The 18,157-nt window shown below is 42.7% G+C and overlaps 1 long non-coding RNA gene across 5 annotated transcripts in view; it reads right to left on the bottom strand.

Annotated features, from left to right (window-relative positions):
- Window positions 1–18,157, bottom strand: part of LOC115029893 (uncharacterized) — a 175,490-nt gene that overhangs the window by 110,596 nt on the left and 46,737 nt on the right. For 3 of the 5 annotated variants that reach the window (XR_003835471.1, XR_003835470.1, XR_003835474.1), the window contains exon 1: window positions 11,807–12,034. The exons of the other annotated variants lie outside the window; for them this stretch is intronic. This is a non-coding gene — a long non-coding RNA (uncharacterized LOC115029893). Of the gene's footprint in view, window positions 1–11,806; window positions 12,035–18,157 lie in introns of those variants that run through there. 5 annotated transcript variants of the gene reach the window in all.

Here is an 18,157-nt window from a genome sequence, read left to right as displayed (position 1 = left end):
GGCAGATAAATAGAATAAAGATGCATAGATATGCATATATGTTGGTAACAAAGTATTTTTAATGGATTTAATGGATTAAAAGGGCTACAACAGAGTGCAAAGCCTGAGAGTCAGACATTGATATGGATACATAGTGTCTGTGGGAATAAAATTATGAAATCTGCTAGAGATGCTGCTGTAGGGTCAGGGCTCTTTGGGAGTCAGAGTCACGTTAACCTGCAAACATGAAATGAGGGGCCATGGAGGCTGTAGAGAAGAAGTCAGAACAGAGTTCTAATAAGTAAACAAGCAAGCCGATGGAGAGCAGGTCCAGATGGAATGATGACTTCTTAGGGTTTTATTGCTGTGAAGAGATTCCATGACCATGGCAACTTTTATAAAGGAAAGATACCTGCCAGCCTCTGCCTCTGAGTGCTGGGATTAAAGGTGTACACCACACTTAGCCCTACTTATGCTTCCTTTTCGATTTTCCCTAATTGCTTCACATGAGCTGGAAGTTTAGCTGGGTGGGGTTTTTCTCTGAGGTCACCACTCCCTTTATTCCACTTAGCATCAGGCTTTTCTCTAATCTGTTTATGCTTCCTGGTGTCTCTTTTCTCCTCACATTGTACATTTTGTATTTTTCCTTACTTAGCTTGCTGCTTTTCATTATAGATCTGCATAGGTGTGACCACTAATAACTAAGCAACACAGTCAATACCAGGCTTCCTGAAAATCTCCTCTGCCAAAGCTGTTAATCCGTAGCTCTTCAGTTTAGCCTCAGGAGGATTTTCTTTAACAAGGGTAGAAAGCAGTCATATTCTTTACCAAAATATCACAAAAAATGATCTCTGGGCTACATATTAATGTCCTCCTCTAAAACATCTTGAGCCAGTCACCCGCAGTTTAAATCACCACAGCTCAAAGCACCACTGTCTTCATGTTCTAGTAGTTTGACCCATTAAGACCCACTTAAAGTAGTCAGCTGTTTTCCTAATCCAAAATCCACATTCCTCCAAACAAAGGCATGGTCAGTCTTATCAGAGCAATACCCTAGTCTCTGGTATCAACTTCAGTCTTAATTCGGGTCTTATTGCTATGAAGAGACACCATGACCATAGCAACTCTTATAAAAGAACACATGTAATTGGGACTGGCTTGTTGTTCAGAGATTTAGTCCATTGTCATCATAGCATGAAGCATGCCAACATACAGGCAAACATGGTTCTTGAGAAGGAGCCAAGAATTCAATATCTAGATAGGCAGACAGTAGGAAGAGAGAGATACGCTAAGCCTGACTGGAGCATCTGAGACCTTAAAGCTCATCCCTTTTGACACATTCGCCCAGTAAGGCCACACCTACTCCAGCAAGGCCACACCTCCTAATAGTGCCATTCTCTATGACCCTGTGGGGGCTGTTTTCATCCAAACCACCACAGATGTGTAGACAGAAGGATATCAGTTCAAGAAGATGCTAGTTAAAGTGGGACCAAGTAGAGATGAATCCCTGCTTCAGTCATGAGTTCTCTGCCTGTCGGTTGCCTGATGCACACCCTAGGTTGGTAGGTGACAGGCCAGTGGAGCTACTGTCACCACTGTTAGGTGTCCTCCTCCTTGTGGGGTTCAGGTAAGGAGATTTTATCCTTTACTTGGTCTGGTAGGTGTCATTGGTTCTCAGAATATTGTTATTGAGGACAAGAACCCGAGGCTAGACAAGCCATGGGCCCTAGGGAAACACCTAATATTATGACTCTGATATATCGGCATAGTAAGTATTAAACCAGCTCCTGGTGACTTTTTATTATACTCATAGCTCAATGCATCTCGCAGCCCTCATTAAAGAAGCTCCTTTATGCAGTAGATGGCAATTAACATAGAGATCCATTATATTAGTTGCTTTCTTATTGCTGTAATAAAATGCTATGACCAAAGGAACTTATAGAAAGAAATGCTTAACTGGGGCTTATAGTTGCAGAGGGACAGGAGGTCTATCATTATTATCCCAGGGAGTGTGACAGTAGGCAAGCAGGCATGATTCTGGAGCAGTGGCAGAGAGATTAGATCCCGGTACATAAACAGGGAACTAAGAGTGTCCTGGGAATGACAAGAGTCTTTGGAAACCTTAAGCCTACCCCACCCCACCCCCAGTGATATACCTCCTTCAACAAGGCCACACCTCCTAATCCTTCCTAAACAGCTGCCAAATGGAAACCATGTAAGTATTCAAGTGCTCAAGACTTCTGATGGGAGGGGCATCTCATTCAACCCCACACACTACTGGTCAAAGTGAGAACAAAAGATGTCAGAATGCTCAAGCCTATTGGAACAGCTGTATCACACCTGCGCTTCCCAAGGAGCAGAGATCATTGTTGAAGATGGGCTATGTCTTAGTCACCACGCTATTGCCATGAAGAAACACGTGACCACTATAGCTCTTATAAGAGAAGGTATTTAACTGGGGGAGGGGGGGTTGTTTACAGTTTCAGAGGCCTAGTCCTTTATAATCATGGTGGAAAGCATAGCAGCACACAGGCAGACACTGAGACAGTAGCTGAGAACAACATCTTGATCCATAGGCAGGGAGAGAGACTCTGGGCTTGTTATGAGCTTTTGAAACCACAAAGACCACACCAAGTGACTGTCTCCAACAAGGCCATACTTCTTATTACTTCTAATCCCTTCAAAGAGTTCCAGTCCCTGGTGAGTAAGCATTCAAATATATGAGCCTATGGAAGCCATTCATATTCAAGCTACTACAGGGTGGAAAGATTTTAAGAACCAGACGACAAGGAAACAATTTTCTCTAAAAACAACAGGATAGTTGCATATATGAGCCCACAATAGTTATGACACTATGACTATGCACGAAAACCATGTAAGATGAAGCCAGACCAAACCCCAGGATGGAGAGTGAAGTAGGCATGAAGTCCCACCCATAGCTGGGATGGGGAGAGTCAGAGTTCTCTAAGAGTGTAGGCCCTAGTAGGTGGAACACATTCCACTGGAAGTCCACACATCCAAGAATATATGGATAATACAAATTGTACTTGATAGGTTTGAAAAAGAGAACCCACAAATTTGAGAGGGTAGATGGTGAGTCTTGGATGAGTTTGGAGGTGGGAGATTAATACAATCAAAATATATTATATGAAAGTCTCAGAGAATTAAAAATAAAGTTCTAAAACTCAGAAATTTTTCAGCATATTTATGATATGATTTTAATACACTTGCATGTTCCTACTGTCCCAATTAATAGGAATAAATTATTTATCAGTCTATGGCTTCTGCATAGTTCTGACAGTATTGCTAATGTGCTCAGCAAAGTACAGAGCCACCCTCCTGCATATACACTCAAAATGGAGTGAGAGACTACTTGTAAAATGGAATTTCTCAGGGCAAAACACTGCATGTGGTGTAACGTGATCTGAGAGTTACAGTAGTAATTAAGATTAGAATAAAAGAATCTATTATTTCCAACTGCCAGTTACCAAGGAAAATTGTGGCCAATTATATATATACACTGTAGTTTGTGTATTTATTATTCAATAAATTCTGACATTGTGGAAAGACACAACTATGATCATTTATGTCCCTAGCATAGCACACTAAAAGCTCACAACAAAGTTTCTCTGGGATCTTAGCTCCCTCAGTATCTGCCAGCCCAAAATTCTAGAACCAGGGTGACTGTGGCTCATTCTCACTAAAAGACAAGGATGAAACAACAGCCTGCAAGTGTGTGTTCTCCCTGGCCCTTGGCTGGTGGGAGGCTGTGCTGTTTCTTTTGGGCTGGCTGCCTGGTTTCCACTGGGGTTGTTGCTTGGTTTATTTTAGATGCTGGGTCTGCAGGCTAACAAGCTGACCTGCCTTGGCTATTCCCCAAGGAGGAGGCAAGCACCTCCTGCTGTTGCTGGAGCTGCAAGCTGCAATTTCCATGGCACCCAGGTAGCAGGAGCAGATTGGCAGCAATGTCTGGGTTCTTACCAAACCAGGGGGCACAGCCTGCTAAGAAGGAAATGCCCCCAGTGTGAGCCTTTGCAGGTGGCCCTCTCGCTGCTGCTAGACTGCTGTGTGGTTTTTCCTTCATTGGCCTTGGCTCCTTCAGCTATGAAACAGTAATTGATCTGAGTGGAGACAGCACAGAATGGGAGAAAGAATATGGGTCCAGAGGCTAGAAAAATTAGGTTAAAATTTTGGCTTCATCACTGGCTTGCTTTGTAATGGTAGGCAAGTAACTGATCTACATTGTCTACCAGTTTCCTCAGCCATAAAGTCTCTCCCCCTCCCACCCTGCCACTAACCAGTAATCAGATCAAGTATGTGCCAAATTTTGGTGGAGATGTTAGACTAGAGTTTAAGAGGGATCTCTCTGCAAAGGGCAGGTAAGGATGAAGGAGAATCCACTGAAAGAAACAAGATTTGAGTTGGGAACTGGTATTTTCTTAGAAAGAGAATAGTCAACTAGAAGAAAACCCGAGAATAGAACAACAACAGGGGAATCTTAATTAGGAAATTTAGATTTAAAACCCAGCCCACTCACCTTTCCTGCTTTATAAAAATCTATAGAAGAGTGCTATGTTGCAAATGAACAAGATGAAAAACTAGCATATGCAATGCCTGGAATACAGGCCACTTTGGATGGATGGATGGATTCAAGAGGCAGAAAGCTGTATGTGCTAAAGAATGTATAGGGCAAGGCAGGGGATTTCATTGTATGGCAGTGATTTGCTGACTCCGCAATTTCCAGACCATTTGTGGAACATTAGACAAGCCCCCCCCCCAAAAAAAAAAATTCATGGAAGCAAGAAACATGTCTCTTAGTCAATTAAATAGGAATGGTGGCATGGTGTATCTCATTCTTATCTCATTCTTGAATTTGCAAGAAATGTCAGCATTTTGTCAACGTTTCTTCTAACTATATGTTTAACCCAGTAGCTTCTAATTCAACTATCTTCTGTTGCCTGGCAACATTCTCTAAGATAGATCCTTCTACCTTGTGCAGAAGTTTATTAAAGCAGGGTGTGTTCTAAAGAGACATGAAACATCCCAGCCTGCCCTGAAGCTCCCTAAACGCAAGGCTTCAGGAAGTCCCTGAAACTGACCAGATACTCTCAGCCCCTCTCTTCTGGGGCATACATAAATAGTAAGGAGTGTTACAAGGCTGTTTTAGACAAGACAAGCTGCCTAGAAGTTTAGATCAGTCAAGCTACATGCAGGAGGCTTAGACCACTCAATTGCCTGAAAGAGACACACTCCAATTTGAGCTGCCTACAGACTGTGCATTCAGCTTTTGTGAGCTGTCTGTCACCTATGCTGGAGTGGGCTTTGGGTGTCTTTGAGTCATCTCTGCTCCTTTAAGTAACCCCAGTAAAACTCATTGGTTCACCAAGCTGGATTTGACAGTGTCCTGAGTTTGGTCCTTCTTTGGGTCCCCCCACTGGGTTGAGTTGACCTTTTGGCATGCCTCCACAGGAGTAGTGTTCAAACAATACCTCTAAACCAGATGTCCATATTAAACCTGTTACCTTACAGTCAGTTTAACAGAGGATTTCCTCAAATGAACTAAGGTGGAGATAGGACAAATATTTGGAAAACTTATTTATTTTCCCCTGTGCCTGACTATATACACAAGTGCTTTTATGAGGCAAGCACATATATTTGGAAACCTCTGTGTCAATTTCTTCATTTGTAAAATCGGTACTTATCTCAAGATCATTGTGAGAATCAGATGTGCGGGATTGTTTCTACTGGGTAAGAAAAAAAATGATGTTTTCATTTTAATGCCACTCTCTGAACTATCTCTGCCAGCCAGTCATCCTATAAAACCTAACATGCCCTGGCCAATAAGGAATGAGGGTAGGAATCTTAAGGCACATTCGTCTCCATTTCTTTGTAGATCCAACCCAAAGCTCGTGTCCAGAGGAAGCAGGAAGGCATCTCATAGAAAACAGTGGAGGTAGCATCTGTTGTGCTTCCTCTGTATGCAGAGTAGAGGAAGAGGCCCCTTTGAAAGGAGAATGAGTCCTCCTGAGTGCATCAGGGCTAGCGGCATTGATGTGTACAGGCTGGCATCTGGTCACCAGGAGGTGGGGAATCTGCTTATTCATTCCCCAACTGCAAGAGCAAGTATCTTGGGGAAGAAGCCAGATCCACACCCTGGGTATTTAAGCACCCTCTATAAAGATGAAATGAGGAACACAGACACACACACCCCTTGCTAGAAACTGACTGGGGTTGTAAGGCAAGGACGGCTAATATCTGATGTCAGAGGTCTATGTCTTACTCAGGTGCTACAACACTAAATAAGATAGTCTAGGATCACCGCAGCCATCGGACCCAAATCCCCAGAAACGGAGTTTTTCTCCCTTTGCTGAGATTATTAACCATGGGAGATGAGTCTCCAAAGAGGTCCTGTGCTCAATTTCACCACCTTAATTCACTGAGTTAATATTTATTGGATGATTAAGAACATAGCCCCCAACAAATACACTGAAATGGGAAAAGTCCGTGTACACATAAGTTCAGATCTTAGCAGAGAATGATAAAAGTCCCCAAGTAAAGGCTTAAGTTATGTCAGATAATAAGAAGTGTTTTAAGTCAAGTTGGAGTGAGAGTGGATGATCAATGCAGACAAAGAAGGAACCAGAAGAAAACAGGGAAGGTGATGCCCCCAAGCAGAAGGGCAAGAGCAATAGCCTTAAGAGAAGCTCAGCATGTGAGCACATAGCACAAATAGCTGCAGTGCTAATGACCACCGTCCTGTGGCAAAGAGTGGACAGGACCAGCAGGAGATGAACTGAGTGGCTACAAATCAGAATCCCCATAGGTTAATGTAAGGAAGGAAATGTGATAAGGAAGGTAAAAGGAAGGAACGAAAGAAGATCACTCTGAACACTTAGTGAATAACAAATACTGTGCTGGCTAGATTAATGTCAACCTGACCCAAGCTAGGGTCATCTGAGAGCCTCAGTTGAGAAAATAACTCCATAATATTGGGCTGTATGCAAGCCTATAAGACATTTTTTCTTAGTGATTGATGGGGGGGGGTGCTCAGTTCATGGTGGGTGGGGCCACCCCTGGGCTGATGGTCCTTGGTTCTATAAGAAAACAGGCTCAAGTTGTGAAGAGCAAGCCAGTAAGTGGCACCCCTCTATGGTCTCTGCATCAGCTCCTGACTCCAAGTTCCTGTTCTGACCTCCTTCAATGATGGACAGTGATTTGGAAGCATAAGCCAAATAAACCCTTTCTCTACGAAGTTCCTTTGTTCATGGTGTTTCATCACAGGAATGATAACCTTAAGACAGATGGCAAGAAGCAAGAGTGGGCCCAGAGAGCACTCAGGAGTCCTGGACCTGTGTAGATGAGAGGAGTGATAACTTGCTAAGGTGTGGCCAAGGGCAGGAGAGATGAGGAGTATCTTGAAAGGGCCAGTGGGATGCTAACTAGAAGTAGAAAAGAAAGAAGACTTACAGAGCTGAAGCAACTCCTCGGTTAGAAAAACGCTTGTCTTGAGAGTGTGCGAATCTGTGTTTGGCACCAGAGTCTCTCTCTCTCTCTCTCTCTCTCTCTCTCTCTCTCTCTCTCTCTCTCTCTCTCTCTCTCTCTCTCTCTCTCACACACACACACACACACACACACACACACATGAGATCCACACATACGTGCACATACACCCACACGCACACTGACCCACATATGCATGCACCAACATGAACACACCCAACAGGAGAAGAAAAGATGCCTAGAGCAGCTGCCTTTGTTCCTGAGATGTGGAAGACTGCAGTAGAAATCTTGTAGCCAAAGAAAACTATAACACTTGTCTGAGATGCCTACTGGACATTGATGCTTGGGGGGAGGTGACTACAGGATACCCATGAAAAAAAGTTAGGTTTCATGAGCTACTGAGCTCATGGTGGCTGAGAATCAGAAGAGGAGACAAGAAGGACCATGGTGAGATCTAGCTAAGGACATGCCTCCAGGGAACTACGTCAGCTAGGACTCACCCTGTAAAGTGTCTAGCACCTCCCGAAATAGCACCAGCAGCTGGGCAAGCCTTTAACACATGAGCCCATGGGGGCATTTCATATTCAAGCATGGTATTCTGACTCTGACTCCCAAAGGCTCATGGGTATCTTATAGTGCAAAATGCATTTAGCCCATCTCTAGAAGTTCCCAGAGTCTTAGGTTTTCCAACATTATTCAAAAGTCAAAATCTAAAATCTGATAGTGTGTGTGTGTGTGTGTGTGTGTGTGTGTGTGTGTGTGTAGAACAGAGATGACTCAATAACTTGCCTAGCATGTGAGGACCTGGATTTGACCCACAGGAAGGAAGAGAGGGAGAGAGAAAGTGAGGTAGGAAAAATGGCATCTACTTCCAACATATGATGGATGGCACAGAACAAACATTTGTGTTCCCAGAGAGTGGGGAGACTCAGAGATGAGAGACCAGACCAAGGTGTGACCAGGGCCCAACAAGGCAAACCATAGATCTTTCTGCTCTTTGTCCAACATCAATCTTGCAGTAGTGGGGTGTGCATTCTGAAAGACATGACAGCCCAGCCCCTGTGGCTTCATTTGTCACAGTCCACAAGGCTGTCTTTGGGGCTGGTTTTCTTAGCTGATGTTATATGTTCCTGGGATCCCAAACTTCCTTAGGTCTCCATTGCATCTTAAGCCTTACCCCTCACAGCTTCACGCATGGCCTTGTCAAGGGCTCCCAGCAGGTACTGTGACCCTTCAGGATCTGGGTGGAAGCTTCCAGGGTTCCATAGCTCTTACATTTTTCATGACTGCAAAGCCATACCCAAGTACCAAGGTCTTCCACTGGCTCAAGCAGTAGACAGACCCTTCACATCATGGCCTCAGCCTCTGAAGGCCTGGGTGTCTGACCAGAGAAATACTCCTATTGGCAGCCCTATATGGCCTTGCTTCTAGAGAATGAGTGTTTTGCAGTTCGTATTTTTATTGCCCTTGGACCTGTGATGAGTTGGAGTCTTGCTGATTTTCGAGACATGTTTTCTATCCCCTGATATAAGGTATTTCTTGACTTCTGTTTTAAAGGCTCTAATCTTTTTAACAATCAGACTCTCATTGTATGCAGCTTTACATGTGCATATTTGTATTGAAATTCTAATAGTCACTCCATCAAACAGCAGTTTAAGTACCTAGGTATTTATGTGATTGGTTATTTGTTTGCTGAAATACTGAGGATAGAACCCAAGGCTTGCGCATGCTAGGCAAGTGCTCCATCACTGAACTACATCCTCAGCCCTCAAACAACAATTTACATACAGAAGTAGAACCAAAATTTGTGTCTCAGGCACAGGGTCCTTGTGCCTGAGGCTTCTTTTTGCTATTCTCAAAATCCTTTCTTGATGATTTCTTAGCTGTTTATACATTCTACAAAAACAATTTTTTTCTCTTGTTGTACTGTGGTGAAATTTTTCCCTTCCTCACTTTTCTTTAAAACCTAACCTAATTTTCTTTAACTGCAGTTTGAGCTCATTCCTCATTTTAATCTTTTCTTTTCTCAAAAATGTTCATGATGTAGTTATACCTGTCTCTTAAAACAACCATGTCAGCTATACAAGGTTAGCATTAGATTGACACTTATAAATAGGGAATCGAGCATAAAGGTCAAGGAAACTATATTCAAAAATATAACTAGGTCTAGACACAATCCAGACCAGAACCTAGCATTTGAGTCTCAGTCCAGAGCTCTACCCTGTGGCCCAGGAAAGCTCTTTGGGCCCAGATCTTACTATTTCCAGCAGCTGAAGATTTCCTGAGTTCTACTTTGTTAACATTTGATTATTCTGTGAGAGTGTTAGGGCGGGGGTGAGGAAGGTGGGTATGGGTAGGTGTATGCAAGCCTGCATGCAAAAAAGCCACAGCATACACGTTGGAGACCAGAAGATAACCTGACTTCAGAAATCAGTTCTATCCTTTCATTGTGTATGTCCTAGAGATCAAACTGGAGCCGTCACAGTTGACAGCAAGCATCCTTCCTTACTGGGCCACCTTGTCCTTCTAAAGTACTTAAGAAAGAGGACAACCCCACTGGAGTATTACTCTCTCAACACACATAATCCTGTCTCTTCTCACTCCTCTAAGGGGCAAAGACTGCCTCTTACTGACAAAAGCCATTTCCTCTTCCTCCCGGTCACACAGCTAAACTGTGCTTATTTCCCCAGCCTCCTTTGTAGTTAGGTATCTGTGTGGGACTAATTGTGATTAACAGAATTTGAAACAAACTATTGCACAGTTTTCTCAATCGGCCCAGGCTCAATCACCCCTGTTTCTCCTCCTTCCGCTCTCTAATCAGTGAGCATGCCCATCTTGTATCAGAATGTATCACAGGATCAAAAATGAAAGAACTTCAAGGTTGAACTATCCCAGTAGTCTTCAGCTTTTTCTAACTTATGCCCATCAGTAAAAACATATCTATCACATACATACCCCAATGTACATAAGTAATATCTCTTTAAATATATATAATGCAATGAGAAAGCTCTATGAATGCCATGTGTATAATATAGTATGCACAAAAAGAAAAAAGAAGATTTCTTCTGGTGAGGTTTTTTTAAGCAAATATGCATTGATGTGCTAACTCTTTCTCCCTGGTCCACTTGCACCATCGAAGCCTTTGGACAGAAGTCCACAAAGCGGCAGCCTGTATGCCAAATGTAGCCCACAGATGTGTTTTGTTTGGTCTGAACAATGTTTCCAAATTTTATATTAGTTCTCAACACTTAAGAGTTGGATAAGATCACATCAAATATAGAGATATTTCAACATCTTATTCACTGTTTCATTCCCTGTGTCTGTTACACACTAGGCACTTAATAAATAGCTGTTTAATTATATTTTCAACTTCTATCCCAAAAAAGGTCAGTTTAGCATTTCAGCAAGCAGCAAAGATTCCCACAATCAAGGCATTGGCTCACCAGTCCTACGCCACAGTCTCCGCCACTCCCTGTTGTCCTATACCTCGCCAGCCTCCTCATTTGTACCTGTCCACCTACCTGGCCTCACCCGCACCTGAACAACTGCTTCTGCTTATTGTTTTCTTGTTATTTGAGGGCCTCCCTCTAGTCCCGTAAAGTCAAAGACAGGATTTAAACCTGATTCTGTCATTGTCCTTGACAATTCCTTGGGGGAGCTTGTACACTGAGCCAGCTCTCCTAATCCTGAAAACAGAAACGTTAACTCCTCCTTTGTGGGTTGTTTGACAACAAAAATAAGTTGGTTAATATCTTCAGGCTGCTTTGTATATGGTAAATAATTATAGAAATGTGAAAACGTATTACCACAGCCACACTTCTTTTTCCAAAGGACTGTGTGAAGGGATGAGGTGGCAACTTCTAACCTCACACTCCCCTACATGAGCCATGATTCTCACCCACCCCCACATCAGCCCTAATGGACTGGCCATCACTTTGTAATTCAGAGTTTAATGGGAGAAGGCACACAAAGGAACAAACTGAAGAGTGAGAAAGAATCCCACAACTCCAAAATCTGGGGTCCACTTTGCTTTCTAACAGTTTGTAATCCTTATTTCATGTTTGCTTGTTTGTTTCTAAGTCATTAAACGAAGACGGGGATGTAGCTCATTGGCAGAGCAGGTACAAGGCCTTGGGCACTACAGGTACTAAGTCATTACCTCCTGGGACCTGATGTGATAGCAGATGCAGACCCCATCAACTTAGGTCCAAAGATCAGTTCTGTGCCTCATGTTTTTCCACTCTGGTTCCCAGAGCTAGTCCCTAAACCTCCAACATGTTGTTCCATCAGTACAACTCTTTCATGGAACCTTAACCTCATTACTCACCACTTGGAAATACGTCCATGGGAGAAGTGCTAGCCAGCTCTCCACTGCTGTGACAATACTTGAGAGAAACGAGTCAAAGGAAGGAAAGGTTGGTTCGTGTTTTCAGAGTGTTGGTCCACAGTTACTTGCTTCATTATTTTGGCCTCTGGCATGTCCAAGTACATGGAAACATTAAGATACCACAGAGGAGCATGCTCATCCAGCAGAAAGGAAGCAGAGGAGGGGGCAGCATCTGCAAACAAGATATGGAAACAAGGCATGGTTCGATGGGCCATCAGTGACCTAGGAAAGAGCAATTTCCTGTACATCAGCTTCCCTCTTTCAATCCCCAGCCGAGCTTTGGGTTTTTCTGCAATCTCCCGACCTACCCGTTTTAAGTCAAAGGCAGTTGTTTGTGCTATTTTTTATGGTGATAGTACATTGGCCATGAGAAAAACACCTCATCCTTTGAATATGCTAAGGAGGTGGCTGTCCCTTTCTCACACCCTGATTTGGAGTCATGGTTGGCAGACAAGTCCTTTAACTAGAAACCCTACCGAAAGGATCCATTTTCAATGAAATGTTCATGTTTCTTCAATATCTCCCCTTTTCTTCCTTGCAAAAAGAAAAGACTACAAGAAGCCTTTTTAAGTAAGAAGGGGATCTTTCTAGGGTCCCCCTGCTCCCACTATCTCCAAGTCCCCAGGCCTCTCTGCCATGTTCTGCCTTTGGATTTTGTTATCATGGTTCCAAATCCCTCACTTCTCACTTTCTTTAGTCCTGTCCATCATTTCAAGTAAGGAGCTGCCAACCAATCTGCCATCTACAGTCTCTTTCAATTCCATCTGCTATTAAGACTAGAGAAGTCGCTCACCCGGCCGGATCAGCGCCAGGGTAGCGGGAGCGCAGGGTTGCCTGACACCCGCCAGCTACCCACGACCCCCGCCGCAGGATTTTGGGACTGCTGGTGAGTGGAACACAGCTTCTGCTCCAATCCAATTGCGCGGGACCTGAGACTGCATTAGTTAGGGAAGCAGAAACTGGCCTGAGTAGGGCCACAGGCCTCACCCGGCCGGATCAGCGCCAGGGTAGCGGGAGCGCAGGGTTGCCTGACACCCGCCAGCTACCCACGACCCCCGCCGCAGGATTTTGGGACTGCTGGTGAGTGGAACACAGCTTCTGCTCCAGTCCAATCACGCGGGACCTGAGACTGCTCTGGTTGGGGAGAGAGAAATCCGGCCTACATAGGGCCACAACCCTCTTCCGGTCAGAAAAGCACCAGGGCAGCTGGGGCGCAGGGTCGGCTGACACTCACCAGCTACCCACAACACCCACCACAGGATCTTAAGACTTCTGGAGAGTGGAACACAGCTTCTGCTCCAATCCAATTGCACGCGGGACCAGAGACTGCATTAGTTAGGGAAGCAGAAAAACGGCCTGAGTAGGACCACAGGCCTCTTCCGGCTGGACCAGCACCGGGGTACCGTCAGCTACCCACGACCCCCGCCGCAGGATTTAGAGACTGCTGGTGAGTGGAACACAGCTTCTGCTCCAATCTTTAAATAGTGACAACGATAACAACTAACCCCAGAGATTACCAGATGGCAAAAGGTAAACGTAATAATCTTACTAACAGAAACCAAGACCACTCACCATCATCAGAACCCAGCACCCCCACTTCACCCAGTCCAGGGCACCCCAACACACCGGAAAAGCTAGACACGGATTTAAAAGCATATCTCCTGATGATGATAGAGGACTTCAAGAAGGACGTTAATAACACACTTAAAGAAATGCAGGAGAACACTGCTAAAAAGGAAGAAGACAATAAAGAGGAAGCACAAAAATCCCTTAAAGAATTGCAGGAGAACACTGCTAAAGAGTTACAAATCCTTAAAGAAAAACATGATAACATAATCAAACAGGTAGAAGTCCTTACAGAAAAACAGGAAAACACATCCAAACAGATGATGGAAATGAACAAAACCATACTAGACCTAAAAAGGGAAGTAGACACAATAAAGAAAACCCAAAATGAGGCAACACTGGAGATAGAAACCCTAGGAAAGAAATCTGGAACCATAGATACGAGCATCAGCAACAGAATACAAGAGATGGAAGAGAGAATCTCAGGTGCAGAAGATTCCATAGAGAACATCGGCACAACAATCAAGGAAAATGGAAAATGCAAAAAGATCCTAACTCAAAACATCCAAGAAATACAGGACATAATGAGAAGACCAAACCTACGGATAATAGGAGTGGATGAGAATGAAGATTTTCAACTCAAAGGACCAGCAAACATCTTCAACAAAATTATAGAAGAAAACTTCCCAAATCTAAAGAAAGAGATGCCCATGAACATACAAGAAGCCTACAGAACTCCAAATAGACTGGATCAGAAAAGAAATACCTCCCGACACATAATAATCAGAGCAACAAATGCTCTAAATAAAGATAGAATACTAAAAGCAGTAAGAGAAAAAGGCCAAGTAACATATAAAGGCAAGCCTATCAGAATTACACCAGACTTTTCACCAGAGACTATGAAAGCCAGAAGATCCTGGACAGATGTTATACAGACACTAAAAGAACACAAATTCCAGCCCAGGCTACTATACCCAGCCAAACTCTCAATTAACATAGATGGAGAAACCAAAGTATTCCACGACAAAACCAAATTCACACATTATCTCTCCACGAATCCAGCCCTTCAAAGGATAATAACAGAAAAAAACCAATACAAGGACAGGAACCACGCCCTAGAAACAACAAGAAGGTAATCCCTCAACAAACCTAAAAGAAGACAGCCACAAGAACAAAATGCCAACTTTAACATCAAAAATAACAGGAAACACCAATTTCTTTTCCTTAATATCTCTTAATATCAATGGACTCAACTCCCCGATAAAAAGACATAGACTAACAAACTGGCTACACAAACAAGACCCAACATTTTGCTGCTTACAGGAAACTCATCTCAGAGAAAAGGATAGACACTACCTCAGAATGAAAGGCTGGAAAACAATTCTCCAAGCAAATGGCATGAAGAAACAAGCTGGAGTAGCCATTCTAATATCTGATAAGATTGACTTCCAACCCAAAGTCATTAAAAAAGACAGGGAGGGACACTTCATACTCATCAAAGGTAAAATCCTCCAAGAGGAACTATCAATCCTGAATATATATGCTCCAAATACAAAGGCAGCCACATTCATTAAAGAAACTTTAGTAAAGCTCAAAGCACACATTGCACCTCATACAATAATAGTGGGAGACTTCAACACACCACTTTCACCAATGGACAGATCATGGAAACAGAAACTAAACAGGGACACAGTGAAACTAACAGAAACTATGAATCAAATGGATCTGGCAGATATCTACAGAACATTCTATCCTAAAACAAAAGGATATACCTTCTTCTCAGCACCTCATGGTACCTTCTCCAAAATTGACCACATAATTGGTCACAAAACAGGCCTCAACAGATATAAAAATATTGAAATTGTCCCATGCATCCTATCAGATCACCATGGACTAAGGCTGATCTTCAATAACAAAATAAATAATAGAAAGCCAACCTTCACGTGGAAACTGAACAACACTCTTCTCAATGATACCTTGGTCAAGGAAGGAATAAAGAAAGAAATTAAGGACTTTTTAGAGTTCAATGAAAATGAAGCCACAACATACCCAAACTTATGGGACGCAATGAAAGCATTTTTAAGAGGAAAACTCATAGCTCTGAGTGCCTCCAAAAGGAAACTAGAGAGAGCACACATTAGCAGCTTGACAACACACCTAAAAGCACTAGAACAAAAGGAAGCAAATTCACCCAAGAGGAGTAGACGGCAGGAAATAATCAAACTCAGGGGTGAAATCAACCAAGTGGAAACAAGAAAAACTATTCAAAGAATCAACCAATCAAGGAGCTGGTTCTTTGAGAAAATCAACAAGATAGATAAACCCTTAGCCAGACTCACTAGAGGGCACAGGGAAAGCATCCTAATTAACAAAATCAGAAATGAAAAAGGAGACATAACAACAGATCCTGAAGACATCCAAAACACCATCAGATCCTTCTACCAAAGGCTATACTCAACAAAACTGGAGAACCTGGATGAAATGGAGAAGTTCCTAGACAGATACCAGGTACCAAAGTTGAATCAAGATCAGGTTAATGATCTAAACAGCCCTATATCCCCCAAAGAAATAGAAGCAGTCATTAATAGTCTCCCAACTAAAAAAAGCCCAGGACCAGATGGGTTTAGTGCAGAGTTCTATCAGACCTTCAAAGAAGATCTAATCCCAGTTCTTCACAAACTATTCCACAAAATAGAAACAGAAGGTACTCTACCCAACTCATTCTATGAAGCCACAATTACTCTGATACCTAAACCACAAAAAGACCCAACAAAGATAGAAAACTTCAGACCAATATCCCTTATGAATATTGATGCAAAAATCCTCAATAAAGTTCTTGCTAACCGAATCCAAGAACACATCAAAACAATCATCCATCCTGACCAAGTAGGTTTCATCCCAGGGATGCAGGGATGGTTCAATATACGGAAATCCATCAACGTAATCCAGTATATAAACAAACTCAAAGACAAAAACCACATGGTCATCTCCTTAGATGCGGAAAAAGCATTTGACAAGATCCAACACCCATTCATGATAAAAGTCTTGGAAAGATCAGGAATTCAAGGCCCATACCTAAACATGATAAAAGCAATCTACAGCAAACCAGTAGCCAACATCAAAGTAAATGGTCAGAAGCTTGAAGCAATCCCTCTAAAATCAGGGACTAGACAAGGCTGTCCACTTTCTCCATACCTATTCAACATTGTACTTGAAGTCCTAGCCAGAGCAATTCGACAACAAAAGGAGATCAAAGGGATACAAATTGGAAAAGATGAAGTCAAAATATCACTTTTTGCAGATGATATGATAGTATATATAAGTGACCCTAAAAATTCCACCAGAGAACTCCTAAGCCTGATAAACAGCTTCAGTGAAGTAGCTGGATATAAAATTAACTCAAACAAATCAATGGCCTTTCTCTACACAAAGAATAAACAGGCTGAGAAAGAAATTAGGGAAACAACACCCTTCTCAATAGTCACAAATAATATAAAATATCTTGGCGTGACTCTAACTAAGGAAGTGAAAGATCTGTATAATAAAAACTTCAAGTCTCTGAAGAAAGAAATTATAGAAGATCTCAGAAGATGGAAAGATCTCCCATGCTCATGGATTGGCAGGATCAACATTGTAAAAATGGCTATCTTGCCAAAAGCAATCTACAGATTCAATGCAATCCCCATCAAAATTCCAAATCAATTCTTCAACGAATTAGAAAGTGCAATCTGCAAATTCATCTGGAATAACAAAAAACCTAGGATAGCAAAAACTCTTCTCAAGGATAAAAGAACCTCTGGTGGAATCACCATGCCGGACCTAAAGCTCTACTACAGAGCAATTGTGATAAAAACTGCATGGTACTGGTATAGTGACAGACAAATAGACCAATGGAATAGAATTGAAGACCCAGAAATGAACCCACGCACCTATGGTCACTTGATCTTCGACAAGGGAGCTAAAAACATCCAGTGGAAGAAAGACAGCATTTTCAACAAATGGTGCTGGCACAACTGGTTGTTAACATGTAGAAGAATGCGAATCGATCCATTCCTATCTCCTTGTACTAAGGTCAAGTCTAAGTGGATCAAGGAACTTCACATAAAACCAGAGACACTGAAACTTATAGAGGAGAAAGTGGGGAAAAGCCTTGAAGATATGGGCACAGGGGAAAAATTCCTGAATAGAACAGTAATGGCTTGTGCTGTAAGATCGAGAATTGACAAGTGGGACCTCATGAAACTACAAAGCTTCTGCAAGGCTAAAGACACCATCAATAAGACAAAAAAACCACCAACAGATTGGGAAAGGATCTTCACCTATCCTAAATCAGATAAGGGACTAATATCCAATATATATAAAGAACTCAAGAAGGTGGACTCCAGAAAGTCAAATAACCCCATTAAAAAATGGGGCTCAGAACTGAACAAAGAATTCTCACCTGAGGAATACCGAATGGCAGAGAAGCACCTGAAAAAATGTTCAACATCCTTAATCATCAGGGAAATGCAAATCAAAACAACCCTGAGATTCCACCTCACACCAGTCAGAATGGCTAAGATCAAAAATTCAGGTGACAGCAGATGCTGGCGAGGATGTGGAGAAAGAGGAACACTCCTCCATTGTTGGTGGGATTGCAAGCTTGTACAACCACTCTGGAAATCAGTCTGGCGGTTCCTCAGAAAATTGGACATAGTACTACCGGAGGATCCAGCAATACCTCTC

This window comes from Mus caroli, unplaced genomic scaffold, assembly GCF_978045245.1.
Source record: "Mus caroli unplaced genomic scaffold, Mus_caroli_1 scaffold_1, whole genome shotgun sequence".
Lineage (NCBI taxonomy): Eukaryota > Metazoa > Chordata > Mammalia > Rodentia > Muridae > Mus > Mus caroli.
This window is presented reverse-complemented; position numbering and strand designations above follow the sequence as displayed.